Source organism: Vicugna pacos, chromosome 35, assembly GCF_048564905.1.
Source record: "Vicugna pacos chromosome 35, VicPac4, whole genome shotgun sequence".
Lineage (NCBI taxonomy): Eukaryota > Metazoa > Chordata > Mammalia > Artiodactyla > Camelidae > Vicugna > Vicugna pacos.
In genome coordinates this window covers 32,785,385-32,805,378 of record NC_133021.1, presented here as the reverse complement: position 1 = coordinate 32,805,378, position 19,994 = coordinate 32,785,385, and the positions used below count along the sequence as shown (strand labels likewise).

The 19,994-nt window shown below is 55.2% G+C and overlaps 1 non-coding gene across 1 annotated transcript; it reads left to right on the top strand.

The window, feature by feature from the left end:
- Positions 1-1,976: 1,976 nt before the first annotated feature.
- LOC116277059 (U6 spliceosomal RNA) lies at positions 1,977-2,081 on the top strand. Its single transcript, XR_004186524.1, has one exon. It is a non-coding gene; the product is annotated as a U6 spliceosomal RNA (small nuclear RNA).
- Positions 2,082-19,994: the final 17,913 nt, after the last annotated feature.

Here is a 19,994-nt window from a genome sequence, read left to right as displayed (position 1 = left end):
CCAGTGGGCAACCATCAAAGGTTTAAAACGGGGGGAGGCCAAGTGGGGTTCTCAGGTGATCAGTCCGGGTGTGGTCTGACTGCACTGGAGAGAAGAAATAGCCTGGAGGGCCCTGATCAGGGTGCAGCCGTGAGGCAGAGAGGCGGGGACCCAGGGAGGTGGGGGCAGGAGAGGCGGGGAGGGGAGAATGATGACTCCACAGTTTCCAGACGAGAAAACCCAAGAAAGGGACACTTGCTAATTACCCTCCCAGATGACTTCAGCTGCCCAATTAAATGACATCTGCGTAAGCAATTCCATGAGGTGTGAGGCTGGTGCCAAGAATTTCAAACACGGGAGGAAGCTAAATTTGTGGTACATTGTCCCCACCCCTGCCCTCTTTCTGTGCATGTGACTGGCCTGCGCGCTGCCTTCTGGGCTGCAGACACAAAGGTGAAGGGAGAAGGAACCTTCCAGGTGGGGGATAAAAGCCCCCCTCCCCGGGGCAGGCCCCAGTCCCACGTCCACCTTCCCACGCCCAGCTTTAGGGAGCACCGCTGTCTCGTGGAGCCCCCACCGTGTGCACAGAAGGAGCCTGCTCACCCTCTGATGTAACCCACCCCAGGCCATTTGCTCGGAATCACCCATTTCACTTAAAATTTAAAGAAGGCGGCAGGAGGTCAGAAGCTGTAACTGAGCCCAGGACTAGGACCAAACTCTTTCTCCCCGGGCTTGAGGGAGTCCCCCATCTCCCTCCTTCCTTCTCCCAGCATGTTTTTGCCTCATTAATGTCCTTCAGTCTTTCCCATTCATCTTTGTCATATTTGGCAAATTTCTCCAGGGTGCCTTGAAGTCTTCATAGTTTCTCAGACTTTAGAGAAGATGCTATAAGTGCAATTCAAACACAATAGCATTTCGCTTTTATCACTCGAGGCTTAATCCATAGATAAAGTACTCAACTAATCCTTAAGAAGAACTGAAAAGGAAGAAAGAAAGACACACTATGACCCCTCTCAAGTGGCTCGCTTGAGATGTAGGGAGTGGGCTGACGAAGGGACCTGAAACACAAGTGCCCCAGGCTGCCCTGCTGGTGACAGGGGCCCCGGCCCACCTCGAGGCAGGATGCACCTTCTGACCTGCAGCCGTCAGGGCCCCCCACCTGCACCTGGCCCTGCATCTCATCCAGCCCCTCAGAGGCCCCAGGGCAGCTTCCTAGGCCCAGATGAGGGGAACTTTCGGGGCTGGGTCTGGATCAAGGTTTTTCCAGGTCACAGTCGTGCAGAAAGCGGACTGCCCAGCGAGACCCGCTCTAAGCTGGAGGTCTGTGCTGCTGGCGAGGGGGTGGCAGGCACAGCAGGCTTCCGGGGACAATGGGCAGGGCCTGCCTTCACCTGTTGTTCTCGGCTGACAGCTGCGGAGATGAATGAGCTGAGAGCGGGGCCAGCGGCGGAGGGGAGGCCGGCTGTGTGGCCCGGGCAGGAACTCAGCACGGCAAACGTGTCCTCTGGAATGTGGCCGAGACTCAGGCCGGAGCCGCTCAGGGCGGGACGCACAGCCTCCCAGTCCCAATGCCACCACGGCCTGAAGCTGTGCTTGTCACGGGATCCTGGCCTGAGTTCCCGCTGGTTGTCCCTCGGGGAAGACACCCAGAGGACAGCCCGGCCAGTCTGTGCCTTCTGTCAGGGCCTGTTCTGGGAGCCCCTCCAGGCCACACCTGCCACAGAGACTCCTCAGCCACGTGGGAGGCAAATGCAATGACCCGTGACGCCGGCTTTCACGGCCTTGCCCTGCCGGTTGGCCTGCTAGCGGGTGTCAGGCCCCGACGCGCAGAGCGCATCCTTTTTCTGCGTCATATTTGGCAGACTTCAGCTAGATGCCCTGAAGCCCTTGTCTTACAGGTTCTCAGAAGTTAGGCAGGATGCTCTCAGTGTGTTTCAAACACAATTGCCTTTCGCATTTATTTCTCGATGCTTAATGTACGGGAAGCACCAAGCTAGGCCTTTAGAAATAACGTAAATGCTAAAATCAGAACAATCCAGAGGCGATTAGCATGGCCCCTGAGCAAGGACGACACGCACGCTCGTGAGGCGGTCCAGGCTTCTGGGTGTGCTAGCTGCAGCTACTGTGGGGATGATTTTGCGATCCATGCATAGAACACACTGCTTTGTACACCTTAAACTTACACAAGGCTCTGTGTCACTCATAACTCAGCGGAGCTGGAAAAACAAAAAACAGACAGAAAAGAAAACATAAGGAAGAGAACACAAGTACCACTCTCAAGGGACCAGCTTGAAGACCTGGACGGACAAACTGCAAAGAGCACAAGGAGGAATACAGCTGGGGGCCCACAGACACGGTCCGGAATTGAAAGGGCCTGGGAGGAGCGAGGACTCGTCCAGCCACGGGCATCCCACAAGACTGAGCGTCTCCCAGGGGGGTCATGTTATCCCACGTGAGGTGCTGATGTAAGCGGAGTGTGTCAAGTCACCCAAATCCCAGCCAAGAGGGAGGAAGAATGAGCCGGTTCCGCCCCAGGGGCGGCAGGAAGGCCTTCATCATGCCAGCCTTTGTTCCCTGCGTGTGCCAGTTTTGTCCACTGCAACGTGCCAAACAGAGGATCGGTCTGGGGCACATTTATCTCAGCCTGTGCTAGCGTTGCATGTGTTCCAAGGCAGCTCACTGCCAGCGCTGATTCCTTTTGTGTGCAGGGGGCTGTAAAGGGCTCCCCTGTGGGAGTGATGACCGTCATCTGTCACCCATCGACCTGGATATCTTTGGATACGGAAAGACAAGCCCTCCACCTACCAGGTAGTTGACCGTCCCGTTTCTCCTTCGTTTTCTGTGGTGCTTGTCGGTGGCACGGTGCGGGGGGTGAGGCTTATTTCAAATTCTTCTAAGTAACCTTCCTGCCTCTCACGTAACCTCTTTGCTTCAAGAGTGTTGAACCCACAGAGGGAAGAAGAGGTAGCAAGTAGCCGGGTACACACAGACGTGGCCTCGGACCTCAAGGAAGCGTCGACCTTGGGAGAGGCGGCATGTGGCTTAAAACCACCCACGTAATACACGATTTACCGTGGGCGCAGGCTTGCGCAGTGTGAGCTAGGGAGGGGCTGAGGGGCTGAGGAACAGCCTGGCTCCCCACTCTCCGCTTCGACACTGCAGATAAGGAAGCTGGTTCCAGACTTACACCAAAGCCTCAAAATGTCTGTTTCTGAGCCCTTGTGTAGTTTCTCGACAGTTTCTGTGCCTCCTGGTTGGGGCATCTACCCATCAGACACGTTTTTAGTGAGCTGGTAGTAAATCGCCGTGACTCACACCATCTTCCTCCGAAAGGCGAAACCGCCCAGCGCAAGCTCAGGACCTCCCTCTGCCCCCGAAGGTGGAATGGGGACCAGTGATGTGAGTGCTGATCCCACCGGTGTTTGGATATGAAAAGGATGCCTGGGGGACTGTTTCTCATCCCCGAAAGCCCCTCTCAGCAGACTTGCTGGGGTTTTATAAACCAAATGTCTTTGCAGCTTGAAATGAATAGCCATGACCTCAGCCGTCACACACGCAGCCCTGCTGCCATACATTGGGCATCACGGGATCTGGGCGGCCTGTAAATAACCCACATCTGGGGTGCACGTGTCAAGAGGACGGGCGGCCGTCAGAAAAGGTTCTGGTTGGAGGCCAGAGGCGGGAGCCCGCGAGCGTCACGGTCATCGGTTAGCGGTTTCCCCTCCCATGAAGGCCAGGCGCTGGATCCGTTGGCGCCGTCCAGTCACAGGGGGTTCCTGTTAACTGTGTGGACTTGGAGTCATCAGTGACAGCCTTTGTGTTACCGACAGGGGGCGTGAGATGAAATGAGGACAATCTTGCTGGGAACAGTTCACAGATCATACAGAGACCGAATCCTGTGTTCACGGTGAGAACAGAGAGGAAAAAAATCCAGATTCTAGGTGAATCAGCCCCCCTTCCCCAAACACAAATGCCTGATCACGATCGGCAGCTCACTGCGTCTGGAGTTCAGGCTGCACGCGAACCTTGCTTTACGAGTGTCAGGCCACGGAGACCGAAGACCCCAACTTAAGGAGTAATTTCCAGAGTTACAGAAACAACATGTCATCATCATCATCATTTTTATTATTCAACACAACGTACAAAATATTGGTTGTTATTAACTAGCTTCATGGGAACCGTTAAGCACACGGTGGAGCCATGAGAGGAAACCCGGGGTGTGTCTTGCTTCTTCTGTGAATTTTCCCCATGACCTTGGGCACATCACAGGCCTTGAGCCTCGGTTTCCTCTTCTGTCAGTTTAAGGGTTCAGATCGTCGAGATTTCCCTCCATCTCCAGCTCCCTAGGACTCTAGCAGAGAAGGCCACGCCTGGCCCAAGAAGTCACCCTGCCGTAGCCGTGGCGTTGCTGGGCTGAGAGGCACCACAGCACCGCGGGAAGGCGGCGCCTCCCCAGGGTCCGCAGCCTCAGACGGCCGCTATCGCAGACACGGGAGGTGGGGGTTACACCACGTAGCCCTGCGCCTGGAGGCCACTAAAAAGCTCTGAGCAGGGCAGGGTCTGCAGCCCCTCAGCAGCCGTATCCTGCCTTCCAGGTCACCCCCCGCCTCAGGAGAAGGGGCAAAGATTTGCCCTGGGAGAAGGGGCCCTGGGAAGTACACAGAGAAGTCTTCAGGGAGCTCCCACACCGCACAGAACAGGCCCGACTTGGACAAAAGACACCTCAGTGCCCCGAGGAAGCTCATGAGCCACAGCAGTTCCATCAGATCCTGGAAAAAGAGGGAGGTTTGCAGCCAGGAGGTTGCAGACTGCCCCCTCTCTTGCACTCTTGTTTCTCGCGAGTGACTGATGGGTGCCCTGGCCAGGACGGGCTGCCTGATAAGTCATTTCCTCCTCGAAGGCGCGACTCACCTCTGATTCACCTTGGTCGAGTCTGCTCAGAACCAGACAGCGCGGGGACTTTTCCTGAGCTGAGGTCTGTTGTGGTTCTGAACTTGAGTGCCCTCAGCCCGGCCCCAGGTCACGTAGCTGATGCAGGAAGCCAGGATCTGGGGCCTCTGGGGCTGTCTTCACCCTGCTTCTCTGCTCTGAACTTGGCTGGGCCTGGGGTGCGCCCCACTCATCTCCAGTTGCTGCGCTGGGGAATAGGGATGAGGCCGCCAGGCTCCCAGGAGCTCCGGGTCCAGCCACAGTCGGAACGAGACCTCACTTGTCCTGAGCACACAGGAGACCGGGGGCCCCTGCCCGTCACCAGTCTGGCCTTACAAAAGAGGCTGACAGCCGCTCTCACCAGGCTTGACACCCACCCGGCCGGCCACGGAGGTCACACCCGAAGAAAAATGCCGAGAGTGCTTTCCCCTTAAAAGGGTCTTAATCATCCACCAAGGCTGCTGGAGGGAAGGGCAGCTGACAGCCTGGGAGAAAGAAAGGAGACCCCATCCTGTGCCCTTTTTCTGTGTGTTGTGTGCCTGTGGACACACACACGTACAGCTGGTGGGGCCTTGCATAAGCAGCCCCACAGGTGGCAAAGGGATGGATGAACAGCATGGGTCTTGGCCAAGACAGACCTGCCTCCGGGGCTCCAGCTGGTGGGAGAGGAAGTGGCACCTGCGTCTGGTGGAGGATGCTCTCAGCCTGCACGGAGGTTCACATCCTCTCATTCCATAAATATTGCTGACTCTACAAGATGGACCCACCATGGTGGACCTGCACCAGGGAAATGGCCTGGGACTGGCCAGTGGCTCCGTCTCACTGTGGGGGGTGCATCCCAGGAGCACTGAGCTCACAGCTGATGCCCCTAAAAACAGGGGGGGCAGCAGGCGGTCACCTGAAGGAGGACTGAGTCCCTGGGGAAGCATGGGCCGTCTTTGCTGCATCAAGTTACCATTGCGGCAGCTGGTGAAGCTGGGACAAGTGGCAACGTGAACTCTGGGGGCTTCTCTTCCTGAATGTCCCCTTTCCAGTTCCCACTTTGTGCCTAGAAAGAACAAGAATAGCAGCATTTACTGGGTACTCAGTGTGGGTCAGCACGTTTATTATTAACTCGCTTAATCCCGAGGGAGGCAGGAGGCAGGCCTGTGTCCCTGGCTCCGTCGGGAAGAAGACTCGTCTGGCCTGTAGGAAGGAACCAGAGGGAGAAAGGGGGCGATGAGAGAGAGGGTCACGGTTCCTAGGTTGGGGCGGGGCGGCCCTGTGCCCACCCTTGGCTCCTCTGAGGAAGAGAGGCAGGTGGGGACACGAGCCTCTAACAGCTCGCCTGTGGACTCAGCCTCAAGCCAAGGACCACATCTCAAAACCTTTGCAATACTCAAGGCCCTGGGAGTATGTTGCAATCTTCGGGTGGGGGAAGCCCAGGAAGGACCCCAGCGGCCCGGATGAAGATGGGACAGAAATCAGATGTCACATCGTTACGGAAAGATAAAGTCAGTTCCGTTTCTTTAATGACCAAGCTTTTGGACTGAGAGTCATGTTGGGCTACACTTTTCTTTACATTCCTGGCAGTTCTCCAATGAATGCTTCTGCAGTGACTGCAGGGGCCAGAGCCTGAGAGAGTCTTGTAGATCAGGCACCTCCTGACAGACCACAGGCCGGCGGTTCTCAAAGTGTGGTACAGGGAACCCCGACGGGATCCGAGATCTTTTCGTAATAACTCTGAAGACACCAAGGTGCTTTTTTCGCTCTCAGTCTCTCACAGCGGAGTTTCCCAGAGGCTACATGACGTGTGGTCGTGCAGCTGACTGAACGTGGAAGCGCACAGAACAAGCGGGCTGTCTTCAGTTAAGCCAGGCGTGAAAACCATTGGCAAAATGTCCAATAATGCCACTCTTGTTGCTGATTCTTTTTGTTTTGGAAGCTCTAGTTATGGGTCATAAAATATTTTGTGTTAACATGCAATGAGTTTATTAACGTATTTTTTTATTGAAGTATAATCAGTTTACAATGTGTCCATTTCTGGTGCACAGCGTCATGTTTCAGACATTACATGTATACACATACCTTCATTTGCATGTTCTTTTTCATTATAGCTTACTACAAGACATTGAATACAGCCCCCTGTGCTAGACAAAGAAATTTGTTTTATATCTATTATATGTATATGTAATACTTGATATCTGCAAATCTTAAACTCCCAATTTATCCCTTCCCACCCCCTTTTCCCCATCACCATAAGTTTGTTTTCTGGGTGAATCTGTTATTAATGTATTTTAATGAATGAATAAGTCATATTTTTTTCAATTTCTCAGCTTGATCTTTTAACACGACCTGTATTGATAGCTGTGACCCAAATAAACAAAAGCTCTTGGTGCCCTCAATAATTTCTGAGGGGGAGGGTGGTGCCAAATGCAAATTCTTTGGAAACTGCTGTAACCGACACAGAGCAGGAGGGACGAGGTGGGGGCAGGGGGACGGGAGGGCGGATTTGCAGCTGGCTGTCGACCTCTCCAGGCTTGTCCACCCAGTGAGGATGCTGGACTCGTGGGCTCCATCCTTAACAGTCTCTCACGTCACAGGCAGAGGCAGAGATAGGAGCACAAGAAAATCAAAGGGGCCCTCCCCGAAATCCTGGCTCCCTCGAGTGCACCAGGGGAACGCCGCAGGATGGGTTCCCAGCTAGAAATAGTCGCCCTAAGACCTGCGGGGTCAGAGGGCTCCTCCCAGAGCCAGAAGGGGAGATGATGTCAGCCCTGGGAGCCGGCAGCATTCCGGGGCCGCTCAGGTCTGTGGCTGACTGCTCAGGAATCCGCCTTCCTTTTGTGCCTCCAGAAATGTTACCGCTAATCTCTGCCTGAGCCCAGAGTGCGCCTGTGTGTGTGCGCGCACGCATGCACCCATTCCATCAAATGCTAGAAGTAATCCGATTCAGGCTCTGGCATTCTCTCAGGGAAGCCTCTGCAGAGAAACAAAGCTCGGAGCCTTCTTTTCCGCCGGCCACACCCGCCCCCGGGTTGTGGCCTCAGCAAGCAGAGGTGCTCGGGAGAGGACTCCCGCCCTTTCCGCCCCGCCCCTCGCCAGGGCTGGGGCCCACGCGCCTTTGCGGGGTTCTTGGAGACCTGCTCTGAAACACTGTTATAAATACCCACTCATAAATGAACATGAGTTATTTCTGAAATGTCCCCGGGAATAGCCAACAGCCCCAGTACCCAGGGCTGTCTTCAGACCCTGGGAAAAACAGAGATGTGGGTATGGTTTATTTTTCCATGGCCCGAAGCAGAAGCATTGTTCATCTGCACCTAATTTTAGTTCTCTGTTTCCACTGCTTTCTTATCTTGTGCTGGGTACCGGTGTCCGCATTCCTGAACAACCCTGCCGTGTTAACGTTACGGGCTGGCCCCTCTTCCTGACCACGCACCCCTGGTCACCCAGCATAGAATCAAAGACGTGGCCTCTGTGGGGCTGGTCCCACGCAACCAGACGTCCTAAAGATAATGGAACCAGACCAGGAGCGGACTGAAAAGATCCGACGCCTTCACGCAGAAGTAGGAGGAGCGAGGAGAGGTCTGGAGGAGCCCCGAACCCACGTGGTCCTGCCTCCCGGTTACAGTTCCCGGGCCAGACCATCTCCTGGGATGACCTGTATAGTCAGGAAGCAGAGGGAAGGCCCGCGTTCATAATCTCCTTGAATCCACTGGCCGGGACAGAATTGCCCTCCCCGGAAGGCCGAGTCTGGGCGGTGGGCACGGTTGTTACTTGCTTGTGTGTTTTTTGGGATGGGGAGAGTGGGGAGCCTGGAAACAACCAAGGGTGACTGCTGGCCCTTCACCAGTTAAGGTCCTAAGGGCCCAGCACTCAAATGTGTGAACAGGCGGTCCAGGGGCCAGTAAGCCGGGGACAGGCAGATCCCCACCAGCCCCGCTGATCAGGGCTTTTGTTCAGTATGGACAAACAGGCAGTCCATGAGGTCCTCGAAAAGGATGCTGGGGGCCGACGTGTCCAGACCCAGCAGAAAGATGGTGGAAGGCTGGGAGAGGTTTTAATGGTTCACATGACCTCCCACTGGGAAGGTGCCTCCTCAGCATCCCACCTGAGATCCATCCAGTTCCGGACACCACCTCCCTCGCCCCTGCAAGCAAGACAAACAAAAGAGGCACCAACACAAGGTTGAAAGCTCTGGTCTGGAAGGTTAGGCCCACAGGGTTGGCCCTGTCCTTGGAGCTCCAGGTGGACCCTTGGCTGTGGGAGGCTTTGTCGCTGGAGGGGACGGACCTCCAGCTCCAGCCAATCAGGAGCTTGGGTGGTGTCTTTGGGGATGCAGAATTGGGAGGCTGGTCCAATCTGCTGGGGCCACAGGTGCTGAGCTCACCCAACCCAGGGAGCCGCATGGGGCTGGGAGGGTGGTCCTTAGGGCGAATTCATCAACCCCAAGGCTGCTGCTTGTGATAATGGGGCAGGGGGCGGTGCATCCTGGCTTTGGGAACACTTCAGTTTGTGGAGGTTTTTCAGGAAATCAGGGTCAGCCGGGAACCAGACATCTGGGTGTGTTTAGCTCTGCACCCTGCCCTTCATGGAACAGCCGTGAAATCCAGCATGCACACCCCACCCTAAAGCCCATGTTTTGGTTGGGTTTGTTTCACCCTGTCTCATCACGAGCCCTGTGGTTTTTGAAGGTCTCCTCCCTGCCCCTGTTCCACGAGGTCCCTCTGTCCCCACAGGGGTCTGCTGCCCAGAGCCAGGATAAATACTGGGAGCTGGAAAAAGGGAGGATTGAAAGGGAGCGGCTCCTGCGGGTCTCTCTGTGGGGTCCACACGGCATCCCCACCTGCGATTCCGCTGCACACCACCGCCCGCTCAGGCGCCGCCCCGGCCCAGCTGCTGACACTCCTCAAGTTTCTTTAGGTTGGCAGCAAAGGGAACTGGACCTGCTGCTCCGGAGGACGTCCTGTTCTCGTCTCTGCCTCAGACCGCAGCCCCGCGACCACGGGGACGGAGACTCTGACTTCCTCCCCTTGCCCCAGCCGTCCCAGTGGGGTACCTCTGCCCCGGAGCCTGGGGAGCAGGGACAGACCAGGGCAGACACTCTCACTGGGGCGTGGTCTTCAGGTGCCTTGGGTACCAGTTCTGCCTTCCTTGCAACCACAGAGGATAACAGACTGAAATTCACAGCTCTCAGATTTCACAGCCAAGTTTCAGATTCAATCCATCCTCTTCCACAACAACACAGCACAAGACAGGGAATCTTCATTAAGTCAGCAAACATTTATCAGCAGGGAGGCTCCCCGGGAGACGGATGAGCAATGGGTTTCCACTCTTCTTGCTTGTGGTAGTTTAGCTACTTCCTCCTTTCTTTTTTTCTCTCTTTCTTTCAAGAGCTAGCCACAATATCCGTATTCTTCAAACTCGGTAGGTAAAGCGAGTCCTGGAAAGCCTCTGGTCACACTGAAGCGTCCTCCAGGGGCCGTGCTCAGCGAGTCTCTCCCAGCCCTAAGATAAATCACGTCAGCAACTAAAGCAAACAGTCCTGTTTCCTCTGAAACACATGAGTGGCAGCCGATCGAGGGACACCGAGGCTTCCGTGATCACCTGAACCGAAGCCCAGCACGCATCCCCTTCGTACATCCCTTTATGTCCTTTTGAGAGAACCCTGGGCAGTGCGGGGGGTCCTGGTCCCTCTCCTCTTACCAAAGTAATAGAGACAATCAGCCCGTTGGTACAGAACAAAACAATTCTGTTTGAGTAACTGCTTTTCCTCCCCCAGTACGTTTGTCCTGAGAGATGTCTAGTGCTTTTAAGGACCCTTGAAGCTGAAGCAGACTTGGCGCTGAATCAGCCGCGGGGGAGCCTGGGCCCTCTGCTGTCAGTGGGCGGACGTCCGGTCCAGGCCTCTTTGGGAGAGCTGGCAGGTGGAGCCTCCTTCGAGTTCGGGAGGGGGCAGAGACCCCGGCCCCGGTCCCCCAGAGGCCACGGTGGGAGGGGCGATGAGCTCACGTCTGCAGGGGCCCCCAGCTCCTTGGAAGGAGACCCACTGTGGTTTCTTGGAAAAGCCTCTCCCAGTCACTGCTGCTCACACCAGCTCGATTTTCCTCGTCTGGCCGCCGCCCCAGCCTGCCTGCCAACTTGCCCTGCCGTCCCTCCTACTCTGGGCTCCTGTCCTTGGTGCACATCTGACCACAGGAGCCTGAGTTTAAAATCGTGTGGTCCCCACCAGCCGTTTAACCCTCTGCGTAACTGTAACAAGGGGTGTTTGGGACTGGCGGGGGTGGGGGACATGTTTCGTTTTGTTTTTTCTTTTTCTTTCTTTTTGTATTTGAAGTACAGTTGATTTACAATGTTGCGTTGGCTTCCCACGTGCAGCAAAGTGATCGGGTTATATACACATTCTTTTTCAGATGCTTTTTCATTATAGGTTATTACAAGATATTGAATATAGTTCCCTGTGCCGTACAGTAGGACCTTGTTTTTCCATCTGTTTTACATATAGTGGGGTGTATCTGTTAATTGCAAATGTCTAATTTATCCCTCCCGTTTTTCATTTTTCCGCACTCCCTCACTCTGGGTACAGGGATCTGGGGTGTAGGTTTTCCTGGTAGGAGATGCTCCCCTGTCGGGAGCACGCTCATGTAGGTTTGGGGGGCGCTTCGCCAGCCCTCGGCTCATGTGTGATGAGTGCCCGCACCGTGGCTCCTTCGTGCCGGGGGCAGGCGTGGCTGGGGAGGCCCTGTCCCTCCGTAAACAACTCCACCCCGGACACCACGGGTCTGGGCTCTGGCTCCGCGTCTCATGCTGACTTTCTTGGGGACGGACAGGACGGAAAGCGCGTCTCCATCACTGCTCCTGCGCCTCTCGTCTGCGGGATGCTCTGTGCCTGTCTGGCACCCGTAGTTTTCTGGGGGAACGTGAGGACGATGAAGCGGAGGTGGCTGCCTGAAGGAGCGGATGGGGCAGCTGGGCATGTGAACCGTGAGCGTGAGGAAGGGCACGGGGGCCCCCTGGGGAGGGGCATCCAGGGATCCGAGAACTGACTTCTGCATGTGGGATGACAGGAGCAGGAGGCAGCCGGGAAAGGTGAGGCTGGCAGGTGGGTCGGGGCCGGTGGGCAGGGCCTTGACTACCATGCCAAGGAGATTGGGTTTTCCGTGAGGACCAAGGGTTCTTAGCAAGCTGTCGGTGGTGCTTGGCAGGAGATTCTGCCAACTCATCCCTGGGGCGCCGGGCTGGGGCCTCTCGGACGTACATAGTGGGTGGAAGGCCCAGTGGAACCCAGCGGCTCCAAGATGTGAAGGAGCCTGGAGATCTCTGCACAGACTCAAGCCACGGGGAATTTTCTGAAAGCGGAGAGAGTGCGTGCTTCAGAGCAAGAGCCCTGCCCCTCCGCTGGGCGTTCTCTCTGCACAACAGCATCACTTCCTCACCCAAAGGCAGGAGGGTGAGGCTGTGGCGGGCTGGACGCGGCCCTCAGCTCTGAAGGAGACGCCAGGGGCTCTAAACGCAATCAGGGCTCTGCCTGACCACCCATCCTTCCACACTGGAAGGTGGGACAGGGTGGTGACTGCCTCTCAATAAAGCTGGAAAAAAAGAGCGTGGGTCCTGGGGTCCAACGCCCAGGCTGGAACCCCAGCTCTACCACTAACAGCTGTGCAACCTTGTGCAGGCTCTCTAATTGCTCTGCGCGGCCGTCCTCGTTGGCAGACGAGGTATCATGGTTAAATCTACCCCCACAGACGTAGTCCCGGGATGTCAAGAGAGAACACATGTGAGTACATGGACTGCACCTGGCATCTCGTAGGCGTCATAAAATGAGTCCTTAGGAGGACTGTTTGTCTAGCATTTTGCTTTGAAGGCATCTGGGGAGGACTGAATAATAATGAGTCCTTTGAGAGTCTCAGAGGGAGGAACCACAGGGAACCCCAGGCTCCCGCTGAGGGGACTGAACGTGGGGAGGTTGAACGGTGTTCAGCGTCGCGCCGCTGTACCAGGGGCAAAGGTCAGCTGGGAGGCTGGCCCTGAGTCTCATCTCCCAGCACGTCCTGGGGCAGGGACATGAGGCCTGAGCCTCATAGACTGTCTAGTTCAGGGGCACAAAACATTGGGGCAGCCGTGTCCTGGAGGGGCTCTCCCTGGCCGGCCCCATCAGACCACATGGGCCGGCACGGCTCCTCTTTGAAGCAAGAAAGACACCTCCCCGTGCCCGGCAACGGGCCCCAGCTGTGGCTGCCGGCCCGGCCGGCCCCGGCTCAGGCTGCAGCTCCATGTGGTTTTGTAGCCTGGCCGAGCTGTAGCTCAGGGCTGCTGCCGGAGCCCAGGCCCAGAGCCAGGGTCTCTCCAGCCCAACGTCGAGAACAGCGCACCTGCCAATCTAGAAAAGAAGACAGAGCAGGGCAGGTGCTCACTACAGCTGAAATGTTGCACGCGTGGGTGAACGAGCCGCGGCCCCCTTTTTCCAGCACTTTCCAGCCCTGGGCTGATAAGAGGGCCCGAGCACAGGAGGACCCACCCCGGAGGAAAGGGGCCGGGGACTGGGCCGCCTCTCGGGCAGGGAGGAAAGCACTGAACTGCACGGGCCTGCAGCAGAAACACACGTGGAAAGAGTTAGCAGGAAGCCCACAGGCCAGACGCTCTGCTCCCCAGGAGGCTGGGCTTGGCTGGAGGGCGGAGCACTGGAAGGAGCGGGCAGGGGGCCTGGTGAGAAGGCCGGTCTCACCATAACCCAGTGCCTCCAGACGCCTGTTTCCTCCCCTTGAGCCCCCCGTGTGAAGGAGGCTGGGCCCTCAGCTCTGCCCCGCGGGGACCAGTCCCTCCGCTGCATCCCCGGGTCCCGTGCACTCAGCAGAGACCTTCCTCCGAGCTGGGGGACCCCATGAGGCAGAGCCCTCAGCCCACACGGGAACCTTGTCACGTCGCTGTTTGCAGTGGCTTGGATGTGAATATGGCTCTGGGTTTTAAGGCCAAGATACATTTTTTCACTTCTTTCCTCCTCTCCTCTTTTGTGAGCTTGTTATGACTGGTTTTGGAGCCCGGCTGGCGGAGGGGGAAGAGCATGCAGGCTGTGGGCATGTCAGGGCCCTGACAAGGGGAGGCAGCCGGCGGGGGCCGGGGGACCTCTGCCCTGAGGGGCCGGGGGCTGGGCTCCCAGCAGTGCCCAGGGAAGGAGGGGCAGCAGCACCCCACCTGGACGGGTGTTGGGTTTTAGGAGGTGGGTGAAGTCAGCGGGAAAAGAGGGGAGGAGCCCTCAGGTGCAGGTGTCAGTGTCTGTGATCTAGATTGCTCTCCAGGGCCGCACCGTTCATCCGCTCAACTGTTTTTCACGTGCTGGGGTAATCGAGGGGCAGAATTTGGGTTCTGGCCTCCGAGGCCCTCCAGGACGAAGGAAGCCCCAGACATGAGCCCCTGGAGACCGCTGGTGGCTGCCCGCTGCCCCGGACAGGCACAGGGTGCGGAGAACGCCAGGGGGTTGGGGGGGCCGGGTGTGAGCTGCCTTCGGTGTCCCACAGTGACCGCAGCCCCGGAGAGGCCGAGAACACGGCCCCAGACTAAACATGAGACAGAAAAGGCCGGCTCTGAAAAATGGCTATTTTTACATCCCCCTTCCCCAAATTCCAAGGTGCTGAGATATGATTTGAAACAAAAAGAAACAAGAAACAAAAGATGTGGAGTCGGGGGGGAACTACCCACTAATGAAGTGTATTCATTCTTTCAGCATTCCTCTGGCGTTCTTTCACCCGGTGGCTGGTTAAAAGAATGCTGGTTCCTGGGCCAGCCAGGACCTAAGATCAGTCGCAGAAGCAGGCCTGGAACTCTGTATTTTTAGTCAGAGCCCAGCTGACTCTTCTGCACCACTGCTGGGGGGTGGGGGTGGTGCTGCCTGTCACCAGGCCGGGTGCTGGAGACCCCAAGATGTTCAAACACAAGGGAATTCACAGCGCCCCAGACACTGCACAAAAAGCAACCAGTCCACACCCCTCACTGCAGTGGGGTCCAGGCAGAGCCAGTGACCCCCTGCGATGGGGTCTTGTTGGGGGGTCTACAGTTGGATGAGAGGGTGAGATTTGTGCCTGGGGCTCGGTTCTGCGCCCCCAGACCAGCAGTACCTCCAGGCCTCAGGTGGAAGGAAGGTTCTGGCTCCAGGTGTGGGGCTGCCCTGGCTCTGAGACAGCCCAGTCCCCAGCCCCAGAGGGAGACATCGAAGGTCATCTGGGCCCCGGGGACACCCTGGACAGGCTGGTGGCCCATCTAAAGGCCTCTTTCTTACAGACAAGCAAGTGGGGACCAGAGAGGGCAGTGGCTGGCCCCAGGTCGCCCAGCCAAGGTACGGGCAGAGCAGAAGCAGGAAATGGGCCTTGGGGCCCACAGCTCTGTGTGAGGCAAGCCTTGGCCCGGCAGCACTTCCTGCAGAATTAAAACATGAGAGCAGAAGTGGCCTCAGAGATCTCTACGGTCCGACCTGAGAGTTTCTATAAGGAGCCTGGGGCCGGGGAGGTGACACTCTTGCCACACAGGGCCACACAGCTCAGTAGTGATGCCCAGCACCACCTCCCGGATCGGTGCTTTGCTGGAACTGAGCTGCCCTCAGTGTCCCCCATGTTACAGGGGTCCCTGAGGGTGGCAGGGAGAGAGGGGTCTTCTAGATAAAACACCGGGGCCTGGCCGGGCCTGGCACAGCTCAGCAGCCAGACTGATTGATGACAGTGCTGTTGTCCCTGTAGGCAGGACCAGGCCTGGGCAGCCCGGCAGCAGGCTGGGCCATTGGTGCCCCCTTGTGGCCAGATGCCAAAACACCAGGCTGAGGACCCTTCCCCTGCACTCTCATCGCCACAGGTCATCAGCCAGTGAAGCTAAGTCTGTGTGAACAGACACTCAAGGCCAGAGTTTGTGCTCCTCTGGTGACAGACCTCACCTGTGGAAGCTGTAGACATGCAGAGAACCCCAAGCTTAAAGGGGGTAGACCGCTGTGGTTAGAAAGCTGACTTAGGGATCTCCCCTGGTTCCAGTGTCAGCAGTTACAGAGCCCGGGACGCCCCCTCCCCCAGAGCAGCCCACCCAGCGACTGAGACTTCTCCAGGCACAGAAGGTGCAGGGCTGCTGTAGCAGAAACCCGCAGACCGGGGGCTTATACAGCAGGCCTTTGTTCCTGGGGTTCTGGAGGCTGGACGTCTGAAACGAGGGGCCAGCGCAATTGGGTCCTGGTGAGGACTCTCTTCCTGGCTTGCGGACGATACTGCCAGCCCCAGTGCAAGGTCAAGAGAATACCCCTGTCCAGCCCAGCAGTCAGGCAGAGCACAGACACCCCGTCTTCCGTCTCTTTGTTCTATTCAGGCCCTCGAAGGACTGGATGGATGGGTGTGCAGGTGGAAGGAAAGCTAGGTGGATGGATGGATGAAAGGGAGGAAAGATGGGTGGCCTGATAGACGGAAGGAAGGCAGGACGGAGAAAGTGGACCAAGGGCTGAGAGGATGTTCCTGCTCCTTGTCTCACCCAGTGCTCTGTCTCCAGCACTGCAGAAGGAGCCTCCAGCTTCGGCTAACACCAAGAAGCAAGGGAGATCCCTCTGCTGATCGTGCAGAAAGCAGAGAGCTAAACTCCTTGCACACGCAGCCTGAAGTTCAGTTGCAGATTCTCATCTCTGGAGTTCATGACAACAGCACACCTGGAGACCAGCTGCTGGAAAGGAAAATTCTATACAAAGAAGTAAGTGTGTGTATGAGAGACAGACATGTCACAAACCTTTTCTCCCTTTATTTGTGATCTTGAGACATTAGGCTTTTCCAAGGCACTCTGTTTAGACTGGACCAGCTAAAGACATATTTGCATTCAGACTGCCAGAGATCACAGGTCTTTGACGCCAACGTCACAGGGCTTAGCTGTCAACAACTGGCACCTACACTGGAAAAGAGAAAAGGCAACAGCTTCAGGGTCTGGAAGTCTGTTCCAAGCCATTCCAGGGAGAGCAGTAAAAGCTGCAGAGCTGCCTGAGGGTGGGGGAGCAGTCGGCCTGCTAGGGCCCGGGGTCCCGACAGGCGCTCCCGCGGGCCGGCACAGCTGCGCAGCACGGGAGCAGGGCGGCTTGGTGATGGGAACCCGGTTTGGGCTCATTCTCCCGCGTAAAGGAACTCAGATGCTTGAAGGTGAAGGGTGTTGCCCCCCAGAAAGCAAGCATGAGCCGTGGTTCCAACAAAGCAACCCAGGGCGGGAAGCGGATGTGCAGATCCATCCTTTGTGTCCCAGTGAACTCATAACAGATAAACTGAGGCCTGTGAAAACAGGTGAGACTTTGTTTGAGAAAATCGAGTCCAATCGGGCAGATAGAAAGGCGTTCCAAGATGCTGTGTAAAATCAGAGACTGTGACAGACGGGGGAGCCGGAACAAGAAACATATTCTCGGTGAAATGAGGGCTGGTTATTGCAAGGCCACGTTCCTGTAGGGGATGCAGGGTTCTGTGGGGCAGACTGAGTCACGCGTGCACACCAGGCGATTCCCGACGGACTAGATTCCATTTCTGGGAGAGCCGGGACTGTAATCAAGTCTCGGTTCCGTGACGTGGGGCTCAGCAAAAGTGACTTTATTTGGGGCCTGTTGTCTTGCTTTTAACAAACGCCAAAGCTTTGTGCAGACTCATCCAGAAGTATCGATGGGTGACCCATGTAGTGGCCCTGTGCTGGCTCAGCGAGGGAAGGAGGAAGGGGGAGACCCCGCTGCGAGCAAGGGAGGGAGGGCGCTGCTGGGAGACCCTGTCTTTCCCTGCACCCCTTCTCCTGCCCCCACCCCCACCCCGCAGGGGGCAGGCGATGTCCAGGAGCCGGGGCTGCGTCCTCCCGCTGGGAAATGGGTCCTCCATTGAAGGCACTGGCTTTGATCTCGCCAAAGGCTAGGATTTGGAAGCTGGGGAAGAAGGGGGTTTCGGAAGGTCCACAATCACGTAGGGAGCGAGTCGCGTCAGAGCAGGAGAGCTCTGCCCAAAGGCACCTTTCACCCCCACGGGTCATCAGCCAGTGAAGCTAAGTGTGTGTGAACGGAGACTCAAAGCAGGAGAGGCTAAGCGATGGAAGGATGTTACCCCACACGTTCCTCCGGGTGAGATGCGGGCTGGCCCCGCGAGCCACATAGCGCACTCAGGGCCTTTCCCTGAGAAAGTAGCTGCAAGCGGTTTCCTCATCCAGAGATGAGGTGGGTCAGAAAGACGTGTCAGCATGTGTCATGGGACACAGCCTCTTGGAACCAACAGCACGACTCCATGGCCAACAGGAAGCTGGAAGGGATTCTTAAACAGAACCCCCCTTATAATGGTCACAAAGATCGCTTTTTTTTTAAAGACACTTCCACCCTTTGTCCCTCCTCTGCATTAAATGTTTATCATGAAGAAAAATCTGAAACACATGGAGGATAACATCCCTGTGTCACTGCATGTGTGTTAACCCATGCACTACCGCATGTTCGCTCACACCGTGTATGGATTCACCACCCAGTGTAAACAAACAGCAGCGTTCTGTCATATTTGCTTCACATCTTCTTTTTAATTTTTAAAAATATTTTATGTATTTATTTTTGTATTAAGTTATTTTGTTTTGGTGGTGGGGAGGTAATTAGGGCTATTAATTTATTTTCAGAGGAGGTGCTGGGGATTGAACCCAGGACCTCGTGCAGGCTGAGCATGCGCTCTGCCACTTGAGCTGCACCCTCCGCCCACATCTTCTTTTAACAAATGAAGCATCACAGAGAGTTGAAATTCAACTTTGTTCTCTTCCCCAAGTCACATGTCCTTGCCGCACCCAGCGTGACGGGTGTGTGGGTTCCATGACGTTACGTGTTCACTACACACATGGCTATCCTTCGACGCATAGGCTATTTTGTATTTCAGTTTATACACATGGATTCACACCACCTTAAATAAGGTTGGCAGCTCTTTTTTTGTTTGCCATTATAATGTTTAGGTCTGTTAGTGTTAAAACATGTAGCACTCATTCATCTTAACTTTCACAGAACGTAAGCACTAAACGAACATATTCTACAGCTCCCCCTCTACTAACAGGGCCTTCCACTGCTTAGTACTAACAGCGGGCACTAAACACCCCACCCACCTCCTTCGGGTACGACGGAGGGCTTCTTCTAAGGTCACATTTATTTGCAAAAGCAGAAATACTCAGGCATCAGACAAAGGCAGTCAAAAGGTACAAACTTCCATTTACGCAAGTAAGTACCAGGGGTGTAACATCCAACGTGATAAAGATAATAAACACTGTGAATATATATATATACATGTTCATGCATAACTGAAAAATTGTGCTCTACACTGGAATTTGGCACAACATTGTAAAATGATTATAAAGCAATAAAAAATGTTCAAAAAAAGATAATAAACACTAATGTATGTTACATGAAAGCTGTGAAGACCGTAAATCCTGAGCGTTCTCATCACAAGGGAAGAAATTTTTCTATTTCTTTAATGTTGTATCTACAGGAGACAGTGGATATTCACTAAATCTCTTGTGAATGTTTCATGCTGTATGTTGTATACCTTAAACTTACACAGGGCCGTATGTCAATTATAGCTCAACAAAACTGGAAGGGAAGAAAAACACCCCAAAAAAGGTAGAAATACTGAGCACTTGTGGTAAGCTCTTTTAATGGTACCATCTAATTGCTCTCCAAAATGCACGTTCCAACTTACACCCCCACTGGTAGTCTGTGAGTTCTCATTTTCCTATAGGATCCATCAGCACTAAGAAACTGCCAGGCCTTTTAATTTGCATCAAGATGATGGCATATAATGGTATCTTTTTGTTGAATTGCATATTGACTAATTTCAGTGAGTTTCCCTCATCATGACAGACCATCATTTTCTGTCAGGGGACATTGGCGTTCTCTTTTGTAAATTTCTTGTTCAGAGTCTTAGCCTGTTTGTTTTTAATTGGGTTGTTGATCTTTTTCTGAATGATGTGTAAAAGATCCTTATATATTTTGATCGCCAGTCATTTGTAATCTGTTGCAAATGTCTTCTCCAAATCTGTCAGCTGCAGGTTGAGTTTTCAAATGTAAACTGAGAGGTCTTGTACATCGATGACTCCTGAAATAGGTGGTCCTGTCT